This window comes from Pogona vitticeps, chromosome 1, assembly GCF_051106095.1.
Source record: "Pogona vitticeps strain Pit_001003342236 chromosome 1, PviZW2.1, whole genome shotgun sequence".
Lineage (NCBI taxonomy): Eukaryota > Metazoa > Chordata > Lepidosauria > Squamata > Agamidae > Pogona > Pogona vitticeps.
This window is the reverse complement of record NC_135783.1, coordinates 67822480-67846887: the sequence shown is the minus strand read 5'-3', so window position 1 is coordinate 67846887 and position 24408 is coordinate 67822480. Positions and strand designations below refer to the sequence as shown.

General features: G+C 39.6%; 1 protein-coding gene and 1 long non-coding RNA gene across 5 annotated transcripts in view; one reads left to right on the top strand and one right to left on the bottom strand.

The window, feature by feature from the left end:
- PRKN (parkin RBR E3 ubiquitin protein ligase) overlaps positions 1-24408 on the bottom strand; it is a 982733-nt gene that overhangs the window by 446852 nt on the left and 511473 nt on the right. The gene's annotated exons all lie outside the window — the stretch shown is intronic.
- LOC140706997 (uncharacterized) overlaps positions 4226-24408 on the top strand; it is a 36535-nt gene continuing 16352 nt past the window's right edge. Inside the window, exon 1 of the long non-coding RNA XR_012087010.2 lies at positions 4226-8129. This is a non-coding gene — a long non-coding RNA (uncharacterized LOC140706997). The remainder of the gene's footprint in view (positions 8130-24408) is intronic.

Here is a 24408-nt window from a genome sequence, read left to right as displayed (position 1 = left end):
GAAGTGAAAAGGCAGAGTCTGTAGGTCTGATTTTCAGATCAGTTGGCAGCTCTTACCATAACAGTGTGCCTCTAAAATGAAAAGGGATTTTGTTCACTTAAACTAAGTAGCAGCTTTGTAATGTACACAATATGTGCCCATCTAAACACTGGCAAAATGAAGATGAGACGATTCATTAGATCCTATATTCAAAACTAAAACTAGGTATTGGAATGGGATGTCTTAGACCCATAAATAACTGGGCACAAAATCAGTTAACCTTCTAGAACAAAATAACATGGATTTTAGGTGCCCATTGCTTTTCAGTCTATAATTTAAATATAGGACGTCATTATATTTCTGTGGCAATATAATTTCCATAGAATCTCAACAAATGTCTTAATTTAATGAGCAAATTTCATGCTAACTTTCAGCATGTAGTGATATACATTGCCCTGCTTTGGGCAACATCTTCATAACTGGGAACAGACATATCGGGGAAAAATCACAAGCCACACAATATGATTCCAAGGCTAATTCCAAGAGCCCCAAGATACTGGAGGCAATATACCACCAGCCATTCTTGTAAAACCACAGCACTTCTTTGGCAAAATCAATGAAATACTTATTAGGGATGAGAGGAAGGAGGGGAAGGGGAGAAGCTCTAGCTCAGCAGAGCTGGATAAAGGCCATAAATAATGATATTCAAATTGCTAATCACACATTATTGCAAGGAACTGAACAGCTGTTTGGAAAGCAAAATCTATGGATTTCTTAAGCTGTACACATCAGAAAACAAGCTTCATATCTAATGTGGACAGGGATGGTGAGTCCCAAGAAGACCAAGCTGAATTAATCATGAGAAAAATTTGGAGATCATTTATAATGAATTGAAAGCTTTGAAAAGAAGCAATTGCCCAGGATGCGTTTCCAATATTACAGTACCAAAGGTCTGCTTTTAAAAGGATTATAGTAGTTTTATTTGAGGATATGCCCCTACCTGTGTCCTAAGCTGTGTTCCAGGGCACACCAGTGTGCTATGAGAGGAGCTGAATTGTGTCCAATAAAGTTGGATCATTTCACAGCTCTGGCTGGCCATTCGTATTAGGGAGACCTCATCCCTGATACCAGTCAGGGATGCCTGCTTAATGTTTCCTGAAGGAGAAAGGGGGCAAAGGCTAGATAGCAGTCTCCGAATGAGCAAGCCATTTTCTTTCACTGTAGACTCTGCAAACTATGTTCAGATAGGGTTATGTGAGTGTGTGTGTTTTTTTTAATAAATAGAATGGGTCATAGAAAAAGCATTAGATGCACCCAAGGAGCAGGGAGAAATGGTGCTCAGACACGCTTCAATTTATTAAGCCCAAATATGTTTTTTTAAAAAGATGTTCCTTTCACAGTGGCCAACTAAAGTCGTCTAAGAAAATGCATCACCATATGTGTAAATACATATGAAAAACAGAAAAATCAAGTATTTTAAAACTGTTACACTACACATACACACATTTGCTATTGCATTACTTAGGGTATGACTACACTGCGGAGGAAAATGGACCTGCTCTGAAGTCACGTTCAAGAAGTCAAGATTTCCTCAGTTAATTTCCTTGTGCACTCTGAATTTTCTCCTCCTGACCACCTTTCTTTCTTTCTTTCTTTCTTTCTTTCTTTCTTTCTTTGGCTGGCTTTTGTAGTGCTAAGACAGCTAGGTGCCTCTCATGCTGCTGCTGTGGCAACTGGAATGGTTTCAAATACAACGGCTACAAATCCCTCTACATCGGCTAAAAAGATCATACAATCTGAACATATGAGAATGCTTTGATTTAAAAAAAAGGAGAAACCTAGAGATGGAGGCCAAAATTATGGATGGGGCATGAGATTCCAAGCTGATTCACACTGACATTTATGTTGGGTAGTCAATGGAAAATAATGCAAATCTCACAGTTCCAATCCTGGAGTATTTCTTGCATTATTTGTCAATGCAGTCAGTTCCTTGGAAAAATATCTTCAATAAGAGATAGTTTATATTAACAGAAAATAAAGTAATTTCTGTATCCCAACCTCATGAAAACTCAACTGAGCTTCTTAAAAACACCAAATTATTAGAAATCACTAAACATTCCAAAAACAGGAAAGACCATTCCAAACGCTTCTTACCAGAAACCAGCTAAAGTAAACTGCTAAAGTTCCTCATTATTGAATCAGAACTGAGCAAGAGAAGAACCTGGTCTGTCTTTAGAGATCCTAAAGAACTGACTGCGTTGGTCATCTCTTGGATCAGCTACTGCAATGGTCTCTACCTGGGGCTTCCCTTGAGACTGGCACGGAGAGTACAGTGGGTTCAGAGTATGCAAGCCAGACTGGCAGCTGGTGTGAGAAAATTTGACTCCCTCACCCCAGTGCTGACCAGCCTCTGCTGGTTACCCATTGTGTCCTGGATCAGTTTCAAGATTCTGAAACTCGTGTCAGAATTGTAATGTGGTTTGGGACTGCGTTACCTGTTTGTGTGTCTTTTCCCAATGTCATCTGCCTGACCCACCAGAACTTCCCAGGCCAGACTCCTCCATGTAGCCACCCCAAAAGAGCCCCAAAAGTCATCTACTAGAGGTAGGGCCACCTCGCCAAAGAATTGACTCTTGATAGTCCCCTGGACTGTAAAGAGAACAAACCTTTCCATTCTGAAGGAAATCAACCCTGAGTGCTCATTGGAAGGACAGATCCTGAAGCTGAGGTTCCAATACTTTGGCCATCTCATGAGAAGAGAAGATTCCCTGGAAAACACCCGGATCTTGGGAAAGTGTGAAGGCAAGAGGAGAAGGGGACGACAGAGGACGAGATGGTTGGACAGTGTCATGGAAGCTACCAAAATGAATGTGACCCCACTCCGGGAGGCAGCGGAAGACAGGAGGGCCTGCCGTGCTCTGGTCTATGAGGTTACGAAGAGTCAAACACGACGACTAAACAAAAACAACAACAAAGAGTCAAATTACTTTAAGTATAACTTCCCCCATGTTCTCTCTCTCTCTCTCTCTTTCTCTCTCACTCACCCAACAACTAGCTTTCCCCTCCACTGTTACAGGCCTTCTCCACAATTTTGCAACATTCTTTGGAAGAAGCAAAATAGTACTCATTACTTGTTGCTCTAAGAGTAAAACATTAGAATTACAGTGGTGCCTCGCTTAATGATTACCTCGTTAAACAATGAATCCGCTTTACAATGGGTTTTTTGTGATCACTATTGCGATTGCAAAACGATGTTCCTATGGAGAAAAACCTCTTTACGACGATCGGTTCCCTGCTTCAGGAGCCATTACGGCGATCTAAAAACAGCTGATCGTCAGGTTTCAAAATGGCCGCCCGTTGTGCAAAATGGCTCCCCGCTATGTTAAGGATGGATTCCTCACTATACAGGCACCAGAAAATGGCTGCCCTATGGAGGATCTTTGCTGCACGACAAGGTATTTCACCCATTGGAACACATTGAACGATTTTTAATGCATTTCAATGGGTTTTTTAATTTCGCTTGACGACAATTTCTCTTAACAGCAATTTTAACGGAACGCATTATCGTTGTCAAGTGAGGCACCACTGTACATTACTTGTTGCTCTAAGATTAATATTTCAGTAATGTATTACTAATCTTTTTCATTACTCTTCCCAAGAATTAAAACAAGAAAAATGGATGTGACACAACTCAACAAAGAATTTTCAAACCCTGTTAAATTCCTCGTCCTCAAATAAGTGTGAGACAGTTACCTCTCTCCCATATCCTCTGAATTTCTATATCTAACAAAAAGTGACTTCAGAATACTTTGTATTTCCAAAGCAAAGCAAAAAGAGAAAGACTGGTTTGATTCTTAATCACAGAAGAACTGGTAGATTCTTGAGAAAGATGCAAACAACCCATTGAATGCTTTTAGTTCTAAAATCATACAAATCCTGCAATTACCTGATTTATTCAGTTTTGTGCAACAGGAGAAAATTTTTGTGCTAAACATTTCTCTTGCTAGTAGTGAAGTCTAGCAAGACCACAAGTTCCTCTGCATCCTTGATAGTAAGAAGAATACTGTATTGCAGTTCTTCATCCTTATAAGCAAAGACAAGTCAAAGATTTCTGTCACTATCATAAATCCAGAAAACGATTGTAAAATATTCTTAATCCTGGCTCCAAAGAACAGAGCAAATAGTTGTAAACACTAAAGGAAAGTATGGATCTAAAGGAAAGCAGGTTTTTCAACTGCTGGTACCCCCTCCCATGTTGTGTAGCACAGCCCGGCTGAAACTGAAGAAGGCAAAAACTTTTTGAGATATAAGGTCCTCCCATTCAAGTTTTAAAAAGTCAGTGTGGGAGCCACAAAAATGTCTGGCGGACCTTACTTCTGCCATCCCTACATGACAGGATCATATCCATAATAATTATTCCAGAGATTTCATTCTGCTATGTTTCTGCACAATGAAGATGTGAGCCAGCTATGAGCTGTCTGTGTGTTTTAATGAAGCAACATCTTCTCCACTTCTCAGGACTGCTATTGACATTACACTTCTGGTGCAAGCATCACAGGCTCCCTGTTAGTACTTCTTCTCATACTAGAATAATGTAAGAAGCCCCAGACTAACACAAGGAGGAGCTGCAGTCCAGCTTTTTCCATGACAGCATGAGACCAGTGGATGCTGTTTTTAAAACACTGACACTGTTGTCAGGGAGAATCATAACACACGTTTATTGTACATGATCCAGGGTTTTTCATATTAACCCTGTGGCAGATAAAAGAGTAATGCTTTTGTCGCTCCCACATCGTAAAGTTAGCACATGTCCTGGTCCACAGTCAATGACATATCTTGGTTTAATTAATGCCTGTTGTTCTCTGGAATGGTGTTTCTTATGCCTGTCCATAATCTCTGCCCTGGAAAGTAGAACAACAGTTGCAAACAGCAGCTACAGCCTTCCACAGTTCATGTCCTCTCATTCTTAGCTGATGCTTTCACATTTAGCATGCATTCCTGTCCATGCTTCTAGAATACCTGCAGACTGAACCTGTTTTTCAATTTAGTAGCAATGTTCGGTGAACAAGAATATGCTACCAAGCCACCTGGTCTTATTTAACCTTTCCCCCTCTTTTAATCTTTGAATGTTCAGCAGCAACCTTACCCACTCCCAGCTGAGATAACCTTGGACCTTATACTAAATTGGTTGTATCTTTTTACATTGGTCTTGCTTTGTGGTGTGGGCGGGGGGGGGGAAGAAAACCCAATGATTATGATTGGCACTGAAAAATAATTTTCCTGCTCCTTTTTTAAACTTTGACAACCGAATCATAATTCCAAACTGTTGTCATTTTTTACTTACTCATACTCCAACACATGGCAAAATGGAAAAACAACAAAATCAAATGTAAAGTTAATTTCTAATTTTTCTAATTCATGTTTTTCAACATTATATTTGAGAAGATTTTTGAGAACAAGAAAGAAATATCTCATCATGATGGCACCCCCATCTAATTGTACTTTAGGGACCTGAACTCATGAAAATATAGAGAGTCATAAAAGTTAACATGATCCCAAGTAGCTTAAGTAACCCCAATGGGAAATGCCCAATACTACTCAAAATATGAGGTTTTAATTTTAGAATAACCACATGCCGCTTTGCCTTACCCTCTTTTGTTGTTGTTTAGTCTTTAAGTCGTGTCCGATTCTTCATGACCCCATGGACCGGAGAACGCCAGGCCCTCCTGTCTTCCACTGCCTCCTGGAGCTGGGTCAAATTCATGTTGGTAGCTTCGCAGACACTGTCCAACCATCTTGTCCTCTGTCGTCCCCTTCTCTTCTTGCCCTCACACTTTCCCAACATCAGGGTCTTTTCCAGAGAGTCTTCTCTTCTCATGAGATGGCCAAAGTATTGGAGCCTCAGCTTCAAGATCTGTCCTTCCAGTGAGCAGTCAGGGTTGATTTCCTTTAGAATGGATAGGTTTGTTCTCCTTGCAGTGCAGGGAACTTTCAAGAGTCTCCTCTAGCACCACAATTCAAAAGCATCAATTCTTCGGCAGTCAGCCTTCTTTATGGTCCAGCTCTTACTTCCATACATCGATACTGGAAATACCGTAGCTTTGACTATGTGGACCTTTGTCGGCAAAGTGATGTCTCTGCTTTTTAAGATGCTGTCTAGGTTTGTCATCACTTTCCTCCCAAGAAAGAGGTTCTTTAATTCCTCCTCACTTTTTGCTATCAGAGTGGTATCATCTGCATATCTGAGACTGTTGATATTTCTTCCAGCAATCTTAATTCCATTTTGGGATTCATCCAGTCCAGTCTTTCACATGTTGTATTCTGCATATAAGTTAAATAAGCAGGGGGACTATATACAGCCTTGTCATACTCCTTTCCCAATTTTGAACCACTCAGTTGTTCCATATCCAGTTATTACTGTTGCTTCCTGTCCCACATATAGATTTCTCAGGAGATAGAAAAGGTGGCCAGGCACTCCCATTTTTTAAGAACTTGCCATAGTTTGCTGTGGTCCACAGAGTTAAAGGCTTTTGCATAGTCAATGAAGCAGAAGTAGATGTTTTTTTCTGGAAATCTGGCTTTCTCCATAATCCAGTGCATGTTAGCAATTTGGTCTCAAGTTCCTCTGCCCCTTCAAAATCCAGCTTGTACTTCTGGGAGCTCTCAGTCCACCTACTGCTGAAGCCTGCCTTGGAGGATTTTGAGCATAACCTTGCTAGCGTGTGAAATTAGTGCAATGATACGGTAGTTGGAGCATTCTTTGGCACTGCCCTTCTTTGGGATTGGGATGTAGATTGATCTTTTCCAATTGTCTGGCCACTGCTGAGTTTTCCAAACTTGCTGGCATATTGAGTGTAGCACCTTAACAGCGTTGTCTTTTAAGATTTTAAATAGTTCCACTGGAATGCCATCACCTCCACTGACCTTGCTGTTAGCCATGCTTTCTAAGGCCCACTTCACTTCACTCTCCAAGATGTCTGGCTCAAGGTCAGCAAGCACACTATCTGGGTTGTCCGGGACATCCAGATCTTTCTGGTGTAATTCCCTCTGTGTATTCTTGCCACCTCTTCTTGATGTCGTCTGCTTCTGTGAGGTCCCTACCATTTTTGTCCTTTATCATGTCCATTTTTGCACAAAATGTTCCTTTAATATCTCCAATTTTCTTGAACAGATCTCTGGTTTTTCCCTTTCTATTATTTTCCTCTATTTCTTTGCACTGGTCATTTAAGAAGGCCCTCTTGTCTCTCCTTGCTATTCTGTGGAAGTCTGCATTTACTTTTCTGTAACTTTCCCTATCTCCCTTGCATTTTGTCTCTCTTCTCTTCTCTACTATTTGTAAAGCCTCATTGGACAGCCATTTTGGTTTCTTGCATTTCCTTTTCTTTGGGATGGTTTTTGTTGCTTCCTCCTGTACAATGTTACGAGCCTCCAGTTGTGGTGGCTACAAGCAACTCTAAGGTTATACTTTGCTCAACCCACACTATATTAAGTAATGCACTAAAAAGTATCAAAATGTCATCACAATGGGAAGTACAATGAGTCATTTTTAGAGAAGCAATGTTGACATCAGTGATTTGCAAGCAGCTGCAGTGAACAAGTAATACAATAAATTACGTTTTAAAAGCAACTCTTCCATCTGTGTCTCACACTCATCCAATGGTACCCAACAGAGCCATACAGAAAGGGGTCTCCTTAAATAGAAGAGCATGTAGTTGGTTATCTGTCCTGGTCCAATTTCTCATTCATGTCAAAGGGCTGGGACTGGAAAAAGACTCTGGTGGATGGTGGCAATTGACCCAAAATTACATACATGCATCCTTGAACAAACGCTTCTGGATAACAGAGGAAATATAAATAAGTGTGTGTGTTTATATGTGTATGCCTTGCACATATGCACACACACGGAGAGAGCAGTCTGACTATTTCTAGGTCTGAAGAGCAACATGATTATACAGTCTTTTCTCTTTAAGAGGCTAGACTTCAAAATGCTTACTGCCTGGAAAAAGCTATTTCTATTCTAATAATTTCTTCCCATTTCTCTTCTTTTAGACTGTCATCTGGCATCTCAGCAGACTTCTGCCACCTGCAAGGGCAGGCAAAGTCAGGCATCTCAACTCATTCATGATTGCAAAGCTTCTCAGGCGGTCTAGGTAACACATATTTCTTTTCACATTTTCACACATACCAAAACGGGTGCCAGAAATGACAAAACTATGGAGTGTGCACAGGGGGTGGGGGGTAGAAAGAAGGTCCTTAAAAGGATACCCTTTGGCAAAAGCAAATGTGTACAATAATGGAACACAGCCAACATCTTCAAATCCGAAGGAATGAAATTAGGAAGTTATTTCTTGCATACGAACATACACAAGGTTAGCCAAGAAGATGCTTTATCTTGTCTGGTTGCCAGGCTGAGGATTAGCTCATATCTGCAGGGTATACTCCGTGCCAACAGCAATTGCTACTCTAACATAGCAGAGTATTATACAAACATAAATTTTGGTGTCTACTCAGTCTCTACCTAACTTCTCCAGCTTTATAGGATGAACCACCTCTAAAATAGGAATATTTTATTTATTTATTTATTTGATTTATATCCCGCCCATCTAGTAAATTCTACCACTCTGGGCGGCTAACAACAGCATATATACAATTAAAACAATATAAATCATTGAAATCATAGCAACAAAACATACCAAAAAATGATAAATAATAGTTAGAGGATTTTAACAATTGTTATAATCCAAGGTATCTGAATTATAACTGTGGGTTTTCTACTTGTCTCTAGAGCCAGGAAGTAATTAAAGATGTTAAAATTAAGGAGAAAGCATCATCATCATGATATATGGAGCAATTTGTCTCATGTTCTCAACCAGAGAACCAGTATGGTGTAGTGAATAGAGCAATAAACTAGGGGTCTGGAGAACAGGGTTCAAATCCCTGCTCAGTCATGAAAATTCACTGGGGGAGTGAAATTTGTAGAACTACTCTTTGAATATTTCACTTAGCTTGGAAGCCCTATTCGTCATCGTTAGTCATTTAGTTGTGCCCGACTCTTCGTGACCCCATGTACCAGAGGACACCAGGCTCTCCAATCTTCCACTGCCTCCTGGAGTTGTGTCAAATTCATCTTGGTTGCTTCGATGACACTGTCCAGCCATCTCATCCTCTGTCGTCCCCTTCTCCTCTTGCCTTCACACTTTCCTAACATCAAGGTCTTTTCCAGGGAGTCTTCTCTTCTCATGAGCTGGCCAAAGTATTGGAGCCTCAGCTTCAGGATGTGTCCTTCCAGTGAGCACTCAGGGTTGATTTCCTCACTACAGGGAAAACCATAGCTTTGACTATGCGGACTTTTGTTGGCAAGGTGATGTCTCTGCTTTTTAGGATGCTGTCAAGGTTTGTCATCGCTTTCCTCCCAAGAAGCAGGCGTTTTAATTTCGTGGCGGCTGTCTCCATCTGCAGTGACCATAGAGCCCAAGAAAGTAAAATCTGTCACTGCCTCCATATCTTCCCCTTCTATTTGCCAGGAGGTGATGGGACCAGTGGCCATGATCTTAGTTTTTTTGATGTTGAGTTTCAGACCGTTTTTTGCACTCTCCTCTTTTTTTGGGATGGTTTTTGTTGCTGCCTCCTGGATAATGTTACGAGACTCTATCCAAAGTCCTTCAGGCACTCTGTCCACCAAATCGAGTTCCTTAAGTTTGTTCTTCACTTCCACTGTGTATTCATAAGGGATGTGGTTTAGATTATATGTGACTAGCCCTATTAGAGTCACTGTAAATTGGTTTTGGCTTGATAGCACATAACACCAATCAAAACATATGATTCTGCTAACCAAAGTGTCCATATAATTGGAATATTCCATTTTTCTCCAGTTTATAGAAAGTTTGGGCATGTACATCCAATCTTACATATTTTCAGTGGGATTAAAGTTTTGTTTAATGGGACACTATAGTTGAATTTTGTTTAATGGGTCACTATAGATGCTGGGAAAGTGTGAAGACAAGAGGAGAAGGCGACGACAGAGGACGAGATGGTTGGACAATGTCATCGAAGCTACCAACATGAATCTGACCCAGCTCCAGGAGGCAGTGGAAGACAGGAGGACCTGGTGTGCTCTGGTCCATGGGGTCACGAAGAGTAGGACATGATTTAACAACTAAACAACAAATAGTTAAACACACACAGGCTTTCAACCTACAAGTATACCACCTTGCTTAGTTCTTATCACTGTGTATCAAGACAATTAATTCTACATAAATCTTTCTCTTCTTTTCCAAACAGATATAATTCTACAGTCATTTTATGGACTACACAATCAAAGATTTGGTTAATGTACTATTTTCCCCCTTGCAAATCAAATTTTAATTGGTATTTTAAACCCACCTACTGTAATTTTAGTTTGTGCTCTTCCTAAACCCGGTAAAGATGAAACCCATCATTCTCTTTCTCATACTATTACAGTATTTCCCATTAAAGTGGAAGGTAGTAAAAAGGCACTATAGTGGGCCAAGTCAGCTTCTCCAAATGGCTGTTCAAATACTTAAATGTCCTGGATTTAATTCACTGTCTTACCCTTTATTAATCAGTGTTCAAAACTGCAACTGTGTACAGTATAGTGGTGCAATACTCATCAATACTCACAGACAGCATTAAAACAGATAGTTCTTACATATGGGGTGCATACTGTTTGAGGGATATCTGCTCCCTATATCTTATTTATATCCAGTGTGTTGTAGTGGACAAAGGAACAGACTAGGACTCAGGAGTACTGGGCTCAAGTCTCCACTTAGCCATGGGAATTTACTGGTGGTGTGGAACTGGTAAAGCTACTCCTTAAATATCTCATTTATCTTGAACATCCACTAGGCTTGTTATAAGTTGAAGTCACCTTATTTATCTCTCATTATCATACTGTGGACCCTCGACTTACAGACAGCTCCGTTTACAGACTTTTCGAGTTACATACTTCTCTGGCCGCAAAATTTAGGTTCGACTTGCAGCTGGAGAATCGACCTACAGACCGGGGAAAAAAATTGTACAAAAATGGCCAGTTACGGATTAATCAGTTTTCAATGCCTTGTAGGTCAATGCAGCCTCGACCTGTAGACTTTTTGACCTGCAGCCACCGTTCCAATACGGATTAATTCCGTAAGTCAAGGGTCCATTGTATCTTATTTTTCTCTCTCTCTCTTTCTCCATTCAAACTCTGATACAATATAAATGCAATACATTTCTCTTCAAACACTGTTTTAATGTCCCCCTGTAGTACCAATGAAATTGGAATTTTTTTTAGTCTTGGGGTGCCTATGCCCTCAGCATGCAGGTTTAATATCTGTAATAGTTCTAACTACTTTTATCGGTTGTTCTCAAGGAAGATTTTTGAAGCTGGTGTGTATTAAGTTAGTTCTCCTTGTTGTTCTGTTTCGGATCACCACTGCCACCACATGTTAAGACTGCTGGATTTCTTAGGGAGTGTTAATTTTAGTTGTTGGACTGGGGCATACAAGTGGACTGCAGCTGGACCTAAAGTGGCTTGCATCAGCAGTAGCACCACTAAACACATGGTAAATAATATTGAGGAGGAGGACCAGAGGAGGATGCCAATCCTACAATGCCTGTTCTGGTGAAATGAGGGTTTCAAATAGTTAAAGATTTTTTGCCATATCCGATTTTCTTATGTATAAGAAATTAAGTGCCACAGACATTGCAAACAGATCAAACAAGCTTCTGTGATCCTCTTCCCTGACCACAGGAAATGGGTGTTGTTTTTAACTGGTTCCCCACAAGGCCAGTCTTCATTTGTTTTACATATCACCACAAAAGGGGAAATAGCAAAGAAGCTGGACAGTTCACTGATAAAAGCACTAGTCAACATATGTCCAATTTATATTGAAAGGAAGCTCATCAACTAGCACTTCTGCAATACTATCGTCACTACATATGGCTGTATGCTTGGGACTCCTAAAAAGCTTAAAAATTCTGCTAGAGCATGTGGGAACAAGCATAATAATGGGCTAAGCAGCCAAGCCTAACGTGGCACATTAACTGATGAATCAGAGCATGTACTGCAGCCGCATGAGGTTTGTTTTCAGAATATTATTTCTTTCCTATCAAGATAGCAAGTGTTTTAGCTTCCATTTCAGGATGACATCTTTTTCAGTGGAAAGATATAAACCTAGGATAGCATCCAAATTTTTCAGTGTGATTCTCTCCCAGTATATATGGATCTGTGGGCTCCTTCTCAGGTTTCAACACAGCAGTTACTTGTGACTTTCTCCAGAGAGTAAAGACAGTTATTAAATAAATCAAGGAACCACTTTTTTTGTTACTGTGACAAAATATTTTATTTAGTCTATATGAATGTTTTATCTATTCTATGTGGATGTTTTATCTGTTCTGCATTCAAGCTCCATAATTTCCTTAACAACTGCCTTACTTCTCTTAGGATTCCAAAAATGTGGAGAAAAGCACTAGTCATTACTGTCTTGAAAGTTGGTAAAGAACAACAAATCCCCAAAATTTCAAGCTCTTCATACTTTGCCATCTCTACAAGGTTCTGGAAAGCATGATCCTTATCTGTCTAATGGAGGTAGTAGAAATAGTCTTCATTTCACAACAGGTTGTCTTTAGAACAACCGTGGCGGCGCTGCGGGTTAAACCGCAGAAGCCTGTGCTGCAGGGTCAGAAGACCAAGCAGTCGTAAGATCAAATCCACGCAACAGAGTGAGCGCCTGTCACTTGTCCCAGCTCCTGCCAACCTAGCGGTTCGAAAGTATGCAAATGCGAGTAGATAAACAGGGACCACCTCGGTGGGAAGGTAACAGCGTTCTGTGTCTAAGTCGCACTGAACATGTGACCACGGGAAATTGTCTTTGGACAAAACGCTGGCTCTATGGCTTGGAAACGGGGATGAGTACTGCCCCCTAGAGTCGAACACGACTGGACAAAAAAATTGTCAAGGGGAACCTTTACCTTTACCTGTCTTTAGAAAGAAGAGTACAGCATAAATCCTACATTTAATGCAATATTTTGGGGGTAGTTTTGAACTGGGAAGATGACAGGGGTAGCCTTTCTCAACCCTTCTATGACACTGGTCTTTTCCAAGTACTACTGAAAAAGTCTATAATCTAACCAAGGATTATGCACTAATTTAAATTAATAGCAACTTTTTAAAAAAAACAACAGTTTTTGTTTGTTAATTTTCAAGAACAATACAGTCAATGGATGACACCCCAAAAAAGAGGTCTACACCAAGCAGCATACTGGCTCCTATTTTGTTTTTAACTTCTTTTTTTAAAATATTTTTATTTATTTATAACTATAACAAAAACAAATCATATACATAAAACATATACACTTACAACACAATAACAGTGTTCCCCACCACCATATACGGGACCTCTTGCCATATTCTTCTTTTTCTTCTTCTTCTCATTCTTCTTCTTCTATTGTCCTCCTCTCCAGAACTGCATAGATTCTTGATTTGGAGCTCTCCCTTTTCCCCTTATTAACACATATTCCAAAAATTTGCCCCATATTACATAAAAATTGTTCTTTTTCAACTCTCCTTTCTTCATCTTTAAATTACAAGTTAATTTATCATATAATGCTATATTCCATATTTCTTTATACCATTCTTCAATTTGTAATCCAGTCTTTAATTTCCACTGTCTAGCAATAATCAATCTAGCTGCTGTTATTAGATTAGTTATCAATTCTTTAATCATTTTGTCATATTCCACGTTCTCATATATTGATAACAAAGCAATCTCAGCCTTACATTCTATATCTTTTCCACAGATACAACTTAATTCTTTGAAAATGTGTTTCCAAAAACTTTGTACCTTTTCACATTCCCACCACATATGAAAGTATGTACCAACTTTTTCTCACATTTCCAACAGACATTCGGATGACTGGTGTTAATTTTGTTTAATTTTACCGGTGTTAAATACCATCTTAAACTAAGTTTTAAAAAAATTTCCTTTATTCTTACTGACATAAATCCTAAAACCCTCATTTTCCATATCCTCCTCCATTCTTCTTCATTTATTCTTTTCCCAATATCTTGTTCCCACACCAATTTCAATCCTTCTTTCTCACTTTCTTCTTCCTCTAAATTAAGAAGTGAATAAATTTTACTCACTGTACCTTTTACTGAGTCAGTCATCTGAATGTCCTCATTTGTTTTTAACTTCTACATCAACAATGAACTACTTCCTTGAGGCACAGAAGTTGCACTTACGCTGACGATCTCACACTTGCTGCTCAGTGGGACAGTTTTCAGATGGCAGAGAATCTCTTAACAGATGCATTAGAAAAAGTTGGTGCATATTAGGATAGAAACCAGTTTAAACTAAAAACCCAGCTAAGACTCAATAATGTGCCTTTCTTCTGAAAAACAAGGAGGCATCTTCGAAACATCAGATTACTTGGAAAGAGGTCCAACAAAGACTTTGTTTGGCCCTTGGGATCATGTGCTGACCTGTAAGAAATACTGCCAAAATACAAAGCAAAAAGTCTCTGTAAAGAACAATGTTCTTTGACAGTTATCAGGAACCAGTTAGTGTTAGCAAACTCACTAGGTTTGCACAACACCCCTGCAGAGTCTCACTCTTACAAAGAGATGTATGTGAACATCACAGATTGTTTTAACTGGAAAACTTGTCAGGCCAAGGACATGTATAATTTAAAAAAAATTGGCGAAGAAGAAATAAAGTCTAAAGGTGAGCCATGGCCCCAAGAGAAAATGGCAAAATGACTCCCATCAAAATTACATAGAAGACATGCATATCTTAGCCAAAGAGTTATCTCACAGAATAGCCTCCCTATAGCCTAGTAAATCAAATCAACTTTTTGTTTTTATAATAGAAGAATTGTCTGGAGGTCTGGGAAAGCAAGCATTGTAGAATGGTCTGCCCATCTTCTTCCTAGTTAGTAAACAGGCCATTCTCTGTCCATTGTCCCTGGATTAGCCAAGTGAGAAGATAATAATCAAAGCAAGGCAGGACACCTGATTACTAGTCAGACTGACAAGAAACCATATGAAAAGACATACAGCATATTAGTTGTTCAGGTTCAGTTCAAGTTCTTGACATTTCACTGCCTGAACCCTTTAGCTGAAGTAGAGCTCCAACACACCCTAGCTCTAAGGCAATCTAATGAAACTAAGGAGGTCATCGTTGTCTAACTTTGGGGAGTATTTTCCTCACGTGTTGGTGGATCCTTAATCTACCCCCACTTTCCCTTCAAGTTCTGAGGTTCCCTGGGGATTCTTTTAAACCTGGAGAAGCCTTTGGATCCTTGGGATGTGGGGGAAGCCTTTGCTATCCAAAATTTGGGACAAGTGGTATGGCTTCTGGGTCTTAAAGTCTTCACTCATGTCCCAAGGACCCCAAAGGCTTCCCCACATCTAAAGGGGTTCCTAGGGAGCATCAGAACCTGGAGCGGGCTGGAATAGGTAAATTTTATTTAAAGATTGAAGTCTGTGGTTAATGACATTATCCACCTTATACACATGAGGTGGCACAAATAGGATTCTGGACATTATATTAGGAATGCCATGATCTTACATCTGCAAAACTGCATGCCAATTAACACATTTAAAGGGAGGTTGCCATATTGCTTTGAAATGTATTCAGAATCTACAAGCTGAGAGAAGTACAGTCCATATTATTACTGACAGCAACTGTAGTGTAGTAAGTAGGCTTCCATCTGGTTTAAACTCCAAAAAGGCTGCTGGCTATGATGTTAATTTAATGTTGAACTGTGTACACAACATCCTATAGGAGGCTGGAGAATCTCTGATTATAATCTAGTCAATTTTTCAAGATTCCCAACTGGGATCTCCTAATGGTCAAGTCTGGAAGGTCACAACTACAGTGTTTGTTGTTCGCAATTACAGTGCTGGGGGTGGATGCAAAGAATCTAACAATCTCCCCCAGTCTGCAGAACTTATTTCCGCATAATGTTGTGGTTAAGGAAATACTGTGACTCACTCTTTATGCATGAAACTACTGATTATCTTTGAACATCACTTGGCTAATATTTTGAAGGCCACCAGAAACAACATGGCTGAGTTTCTCCATGCTATTCCTTCCTTCTTTAACTGATTTTTTCTTTGAATTGGTTTGTTCAGCACCCTAACTCTATTCTTAACACATGAGACAAATCGACTCATCATCATCACCACGATCACCACGATCACCACCATTGCCATAATCTGTTACACTTAAAACATAAAACAGATTAAACCAGAAAAGCAATTCAAAAGCAAATAAAACATCAGAAAAATAAATGAAAATGCTCCTTTTGCTTCATTGTGAAAGGTCTGCATAAATAAAAGTGACTTCGCTGTTGGAGGGAGGACAATAGTCTAGCTACTCTTGTCAGCAAGTCTCATATCTTGAGTACCCATCACAAATCTGGCATACTGCAAATCAGTAATGAAAAATGACCACCACCAATAGTAACCACAACTTATCATTCCAGACATACACAATTATATACAAGGCAACTGGAAATGTGTTGTTCTCAGCTGCTGTTCGCATCAACATTTCTACCAAATGTTTTGTCCTTCAAATGAAAAGCTGGTGAAACAAAAAGGATTGCTGCACAATTAGTTCTACTAAGGTCAAATTTTTCTGCTTTATAGCTGACATAAAAACAGTACTGTTGTTCTATGTATCTATTTTGAGACCTTGGCTTAAGCCTCCTTACTCTATTCTGACTAAAGGGCAAGAATAATATTCCAGACACAAATGTTATATCCTGTCATGAAATGAAGTGAGCAATAACGCTTGCTCTCTTGAGATTTACCTCCTGTTTCCTCAGTGCCTTGTTAATTTTAGAGACAGAAAACTTCACAAGGTTATTATGAGGGCAAGAGAGAGGGGTCCATACACAAACGTTCCTATAGTACTTGAATAAAACCCCTAAAAGTCAATTAATGTTTATGGCTGGAATTAATCTCAATGCAGATTCTATTTCTCACCCAACTTGAAAACATAAACACAATTTTGTTTGCAATTTTTGTGTGAATGTATCCTAGTTAAAAATGGAAGATCTGGAGCCAATAAATTTCATATCATTGTGCCAAGTGCATTGTTTAGTGAAGATCATTTCATCATGAAAAGATCCAAACAGATACAAATGAGCCCTTTTTGAAGAGTGATGATAAAAGCGAAGAAACAGAATAGGGAGGAGTGACACCAGATGGCTCCTTGGAAAATCTCCTTCCTTTTTACATGAAACTGATGTACAATCTGGGGAGTTAAAACTGATTTTAAAGGCTGAAGCATTGCCAGAGATATTACTATATGGAGTCCAAGGACTCACTTATTTAGTTAGTGTGCCTGAATGAAAGACTGTCTCAAATCCTGCAAAATTCAAAATCTTCTTTTTAACCTTAGGGAGAAGTGAAACTTCTCCTTTTAAACAGACAGCACAGAGTCTCAAACATGTGTAAGCTGCCTCGGGCCCTTTTAAGGAGAAAGACGGGGTAAAATATTTTAAATAAACATAGTTAATACATAAATGTATAACACTGACTGAAAGGGGAAAAACCCCTCAAAGCAGCTACACAAACATATAAAGCCAATACAAAGTTGCAGAGAAAAAATGTTGTGAAAGAGTTCAAATCTCTTTATATATGTATTTATATTTAGTGCTACAGTACTAATTTTAAAAGTCCCCAATAGTGCTGGTAATCGTGAAAGGAGTACGGCAAGGCTGTATATTGTCCCCCTGCTTATTTAACTTATATACAGAATACATCATGCAACAGGCTGGACTGGAGGAATCCCAAACTGGAATTAAGATTGCCGGAAGAAATATCAACAACCTCCAATATGCAGATGATACCACACTGATGGCAGAAAGTGAGGAGGAATTAAGGAACCTTGTAATGAGAGTAAAAGAGGAGAATGCAAAAAAACAAAAAACAAATACAGTCTGAAGCCCAGCATCAAAAAAACTAAGATCATGGCCACTGGTCCCATCACCTCCTGGCAAACAGAAGGGGAAGAGATGGAGACAGTGACAGATTTTACTTTCTTGGGCTCCATGATTACTGCAGATGGAGACAACAGCCACAAAATTAAAAGACACCTGCTTCTTGGGAGGAAAGCGATGACAAACCTCAAGAGCATCTTAAAAAGCAGAGACATCACCTTGCCAACAAAAGTCCGAATAGTCAAAACTATGGTTTTTCCTGTCGTGATGTATGGAAGTGAGAGCTGGACCATAAAGAAAGCAGACCACCGAAGAATTGATGCCTTTGAATTGTGGTGCTGGAGGAGGCTCTTGAGAGTCCCCTGGACTGCAAGGAGAACATACCTATCAATTCTAAAGGAAATCAACCCTGAGTGCTCACTGGAAGGACAGATCCTGAAGCTGGGGCTCCAGTACTTTGGCCATCTCATGAGAAGAGAAGACCCCTTGGAAAAGACCTTGATGTTAGGAAAGTGTGACGGCAAGAGGAGAAGGGGACGACAGAGGATGAGATGGCTGGACAGTGTCATTGAAGCAACCAAGATGAATTTGACACAACTACAGGAAGCAGTGGAAGATAGGAGGGCCTGGCGTGCTCTGGTCCATGGGGTCACGAAGAGTCGGACACGACTAAACGACTAAACGATGATGAGAGACAAGGCACCGGTAGTGATACGAAGATCTCAGACCACATAATAAAGTGATAGAAAAAATGTTAAGAATACCTCAAACCAGAAACAGACATATCCTATCTAAAAAAATCTATTGTGACAAATGTAGTGTCTACCAACGCAATTTCACATACATGCAGAAAATTCATTCCATTGAGTTAAACTATGATACGGTCAAGTATCCTGCGGAGATGAATGGGCTAACCAATTTAGCAACAACTGTTCTCACAGTTTCATCATTTATTTATATATACACTCCTTAGAGTACAGTGCATATTTCCTCCCTCCTGCTCAGCACTCTACCCTGCAGTTCCATGCCATTTTAACAGAGCCCTATAACTGTTTCATCAGATGAATGGAAACTGAATCTGTACTATTTCCATTGTAAAGGAAGTCAACCCTCAGTGCTCACTGGAAGGAAAGATCCTAATGCTGAGGCTCCAATACTCTGGCCATCTCATGAGAAGAGAAGACTCCCTGGAAAAGACCCTGATGTTAGGAAAGTGTGAAGGCAGGAGGAGAAGGGGACGACAGAGGACGAGATGGATGGACAGTGTCATCAATGCGACCAACATGAATTTGACCCAGCTTCGGGAGGCAGTGGAAGACAGGAGGGCCTGGCGTTCTCCAGTCCATGGGTCACGAAGAGTCGGACACGACTAAACGACTAAACAACAACAATAGTGCTGTAAAATCCTTTCCTTTCTTTTCCTTTTAAAATGTTCAGAAATTCTTCGTTTTGGTTCTTGTTAGACTTGTGAAAGTGTTTCCTCTAAAAGTGTTTCACTTCCCTCCATCTGCCCCGATTCTGCAGCTCTCAGCAGGCAGAAAAAACAGGTTGTTTCTGAAACCCCATCCAGTTACCATGTATGGGTGATAAGTCACAAGTTGTGTATTCTTTCTTCAGAGTTGCGCACAAAAGGCAGAGGCTATTGGCTGGGTGAACATTTGGCTATGATATTAATTTAATGTTCAAGTTCACACACAACAACCTGCAGAAGAAGGGCACAGAATCTTTCACTGTTGTTCAGTCAATCATCCAAGATTCCCAGATGAGATTTCATCATGGTTAAAGCTTTGCTACCACAAGGTCACTCCCTTCCCGACCATAGTGTTTAATGTGGAGGCAAGGCACCCAGCAATCTACTTCAGCCTGCGCAATTTCTCCCTTCCACAATGTCATGGCTGGGGGAGCATTGCTCCCTGTGAATGAAACTACAAGCTACCTTTTTATCATTGCTTGACTAATATTTTGAAGGACTGCCATAAACAACATAGGCTTGCCTCAGAAGGTGAAATTTGATTTGTGTCTCCTGCCACCAAAAGGGTTTCCACCATTAGAACTGAATAATTTCCTCAGCTCCCCTTCCCCAAAAGCTGTTCTGGGACGGCTGGGGTAATTGCTGAAGTAAATTTTTGGGAGGAAGTGGAAAGTTGTAAGGAAAAGATGGACAAGGGAAAGTTATGCTGTACCTGTGGGAATCCACTTGCCTAACACTAGATGTCATCCTAAATGTGGATATCTTAAAGGCTAGCTTTGATTAATAGACAACATTTCCAAAATAGTGATGCTGACATTTTAATTTGGTGAATATTACATTGAATTCTTACATACAATTGTAACTGTTTTTCAATACAATTATACAATCAATTTCTTGGTTAACTTCCTACTATAAGTTTTACAGTGTTTTGTTCTGGTTTTTTGTGGGGGGGTGTCAATTGGTTTGAACACCCACAACAGAAGAACAGGATAAAAGTACTGTACTTCTTTCTTATTCTTCTCCTTCTTACAAGTGCTACTCCTTCTTCATAAATCCATTTACATTCTGCCTTTCAACCCTGGTTTAACACAGTGATCTCTAGTCAGATTAGTAAGTGGTAACTGTAGTTTCCTGCTACAGCTCAAGTCAGTCGTGGTTTAACAAAACACAGAAGTATTGCATCGCAACAAAGGAGAGGAGAAGCAATCACATAGGAATAATAGTCATAAACCATTTATTAGACTGAAAGTATTTGTTCTGAACAAGGATGGAGAAGAATTACCTGATTTGCAATTCTCAGCCTCATTTGCAGTTCTCAAGACTGGTAAGAGATTAGGACATAGTTACTCTTAAAAATATTCATTTTTTTTCCCCAACACAGGTCTCATCTCAAAAGATGCAGACATTTTAAGAGACCCGTATCTTAAAAATGCATTTTTAAGGGAATTGTCTTCATGTCTTTTTTGTTCCCAAGTACAGGTTGATCTGTAAATGAAATGAAACTGACTTACAAATGATCAGTTGCAAAAAGATGTTCCAGAATTAAACCAACTACTCCCTCCATATTTTTAAACATGGGCAAGGAGAGTCCCTACATCTGTAGAGCTACATACTCCATGGTGCTGTCTCTATTTAAGGCTTGCGCAATCTGCTTCCATGGAAGCACTTCTCATTAACCAATTAAAAATGCTGCCATCTAGGTCAACAAAGGGTAACAGCAATGTTAATTTTGTTTCCGCGTCATGATGCGCAGGAAAAAGAATAAAATTAAAGTGCAAAATGACCTATCAAATTTACTTGGCAGGTGCTAATTCACTTTGATCTATTCCTCGCCATAATAATTTCATGACAGCAGAGAAAGCATACATATTTATAAATGTGGGCACAGGCGGCTGTTGTTCTGTTTGTAATTTACAGCAACAAAGAATTCATTTAGATTACCATACTTGAAGTCCCAAGGTGACTCTGCTGTGGCTACAGCCCCCCTGCTGGGCAGGATACCTAACATAATAAAGAACAAAGCAAAAACAAGGCTACACTGAGGCAAGGGCTCCTGGGTAATCAATTCAGGTATTTACAGCTGAAACAATAGCACTGTGCAAATCAGCATCATTACTACAATTTGCTGATGGGAACTCCAGGGAATTGAGCAAGTGTCTGCCTGCAAAGCAGCTGATTAATCCAAGTTACTTATGTTTGGTTAAAACATTATTGTTTCCATCATAATTAACAATAAATGAGTGCTTGAGAGAAAGAAACACAGAAGGGCAGGCTCATGTAGTAGCTATATATCTATACCCTCTGCCCTGACCATTACATGCGTAAAAATTGAACACAAACGTCATCCTTCACACTTTGGGCTACTGCAGGAAGCATATTCATGGTGAAGTGCATTCCATTGTGTCTTGCAATGGGCTTGCCTGACTCATGCTCTTTATAATCAATGATAGTGCTACATATGTTCAAACGAAACTCAAGGAAGTGTCTCAGTTCCTAAAGGAAGAGCCTGAATTTCTCAAGCCAGCCGGTGAAGTTGCAAACTAGGGATGAGCCACTGAATTTATCAGTCTTGCTTTGTCCCACATTTATATTTTGGGAACTTGGGTGAATTGTATTAGAAAAAACCAAAGTGAAATTAAAATCTTGCTCATTCCCAACATACACACGGCTTTGTTCTTCTTCCATAGAAAAGCATGTATAATTTCAGACACAATACAAGTAAGATATTATCAGCTACCTTATTTTAATTTATAATAAAATGCATAACCTTTTGTATGTTACATCACAACAGAAAGTTACAAGGAAATTACCACTAGTTAGAAGGCAAGATTCCCTTGTATATTAGCTGGTGGACACACAAGAGGGAACATGCTATTCCATTCTTGTCCTGCTGATGGGCTTCCCAGAGAGCTTCACTAGAGCTTAGGTCTGTATCAACATGGCTCTTATATTCTTACGGAATCACAGATGGATATAAAAGTTTGTTTTAATCATAAAACTACACCTGGTAAGTGACAATAGGCCTCTTTTCATTTGATAGCATAATAGAGACAATTCTGATTCACGGTGACTCTTTTCATGATTTTCCAGGTACAGAATACTTAGAAGTGGTTTACCATTCCCTTCTTCTGGAGGCATCTTGGGACTGTGCAGCTTGCTCAAGGCCACATAGGCTTGATCTTCTGGGATGCACAGTGGGGAGTTGAATGCACAAACTCTTAGTCAGATAGCTAAACCACTGAGCTATCAAGCCAGCTTCGGGGAGACAGTGAGGCCTAATGTATTTCAACCAATTTTATGGGTTCACAGAACATGAGTTATAAGGGTGCTGATGCAATGCTCAACCCTGGGTAAAACCGGTGGGAATGGGTGGATTTCTTGCTAATCAAGAGAGGCTAGGGAACAAAAGGAAAGTAATCCAACAGCCACTTCCACCACTCCTAACCATGATTAAAATACATGCCAACATTCTGTCTGTACAAGCCACCTGAACATGATTCTCCAGCTTCCATACTAATAGGTTTACAAAAAACATATGAATAAGAGACTTTGGCCTGCATATTTTGTACTGATCAAGAAAACAATAAATGAGGTATGTGCTCTCTAAAATATTAGGCTGTCAGATGACCACCATTTCAATTCAGATATTTGACTCTAATAGCATGCACTGAAAAATACATTTCACAAACCAAATAAAAGATGGAATAAAAAAAATCCAGACGGAGATGAATCAGGAGGCATTCCTATTCTCTGATGGCCACACTGCACTCCTTCCTTCAGTCAAGAACTATCAATTGCATTTCAAATGAGACTCCCCCCCCCTTTTCAAATGCTGTTAAGATGGCACACACTGAAATCTCCTGGTGTGCTGGGATGCAGGAGTGCCTTCAAGCCAAGGTGGAAGTTACATTATTTGCATGTGGTGCAACTGTTACACAATACACTGATTTGTGAGCTGATGAAAAAACATGAAGGGATTAATTCCTCTCTGCAATCTGTCTCTCTCCATTTCCCAACATAAAATTCAGCACAAGCTCAGATTTGTAGAAAAATAAAGTGAACAAGAAGAGAGGCTAGGAAGTCCTTTGGTATTCTATTATCGGTGGCACAATGTCAGAGAAATGAGAAATGGTGAAAACATACTGTTGACAGCAGAAGTCCACCAGGAATAAAGTAAGTAATTTTTTTCCTGGATTGAATTTACATGTAAAACTATCATTGGCCAATCATTAAAGATACCAGCACCCAACACAGAAAGGCTGGAAACTTGTTAAAATGCATTAGGTGAAATACACCCTCCGTGAGGAAATGGAGAGAACTCAGAAGTCATTTCCAGCGCCCCTTGTCCCCTACTCAGCTCTCTCTGGCAGATTATATACACAGAAAACTGAAGATCAAACTAGGTAATACAGCTAACACGGCATTAGACACAGAGGTCCCTTAAGATTAAAAACAAAACGAAATAATTCTAGTATGAGCTTTCCTCTTCGTGGCATGTTGCAAATTAACTTATCTTTGTTTTTTAATTTCTTTAATCAGAGGTAAAAATTCACCTATAATTATATAGGAGGTAAACACAGGATTCATTTGCAAATACAACTGCTCAGGAATGGACTTGTGTGTCTGGAGGCAAAACAATATCATAGCAGGAAATACACACTTCTTTCAACTCATGATTTGTCCCTGAGACTGTACAATGACATATAATAGGAACACAAATATTTTTTTAAAAAATATGCTGCAGACTATAATATCTCCAGATTCAAGTCACACTCTAGGGCTCTGTTTCTTTACAAAAGGATCTTTTGTAATGACTCAATCACAGGCAGTCTCAAATTACCATGAGTTTAAATGAAATGAAAGTTATAATCCAAAAGATAGCTATGGAAGTAATCCACTTTTTTCCAGACTGATCATGAATCAGATTACGGTAAATCTGCCCACATTTCTAATACTAGTCGACTACTTGGTAGATTAAAATTCACATGGGCACCAGAATGCTGCCA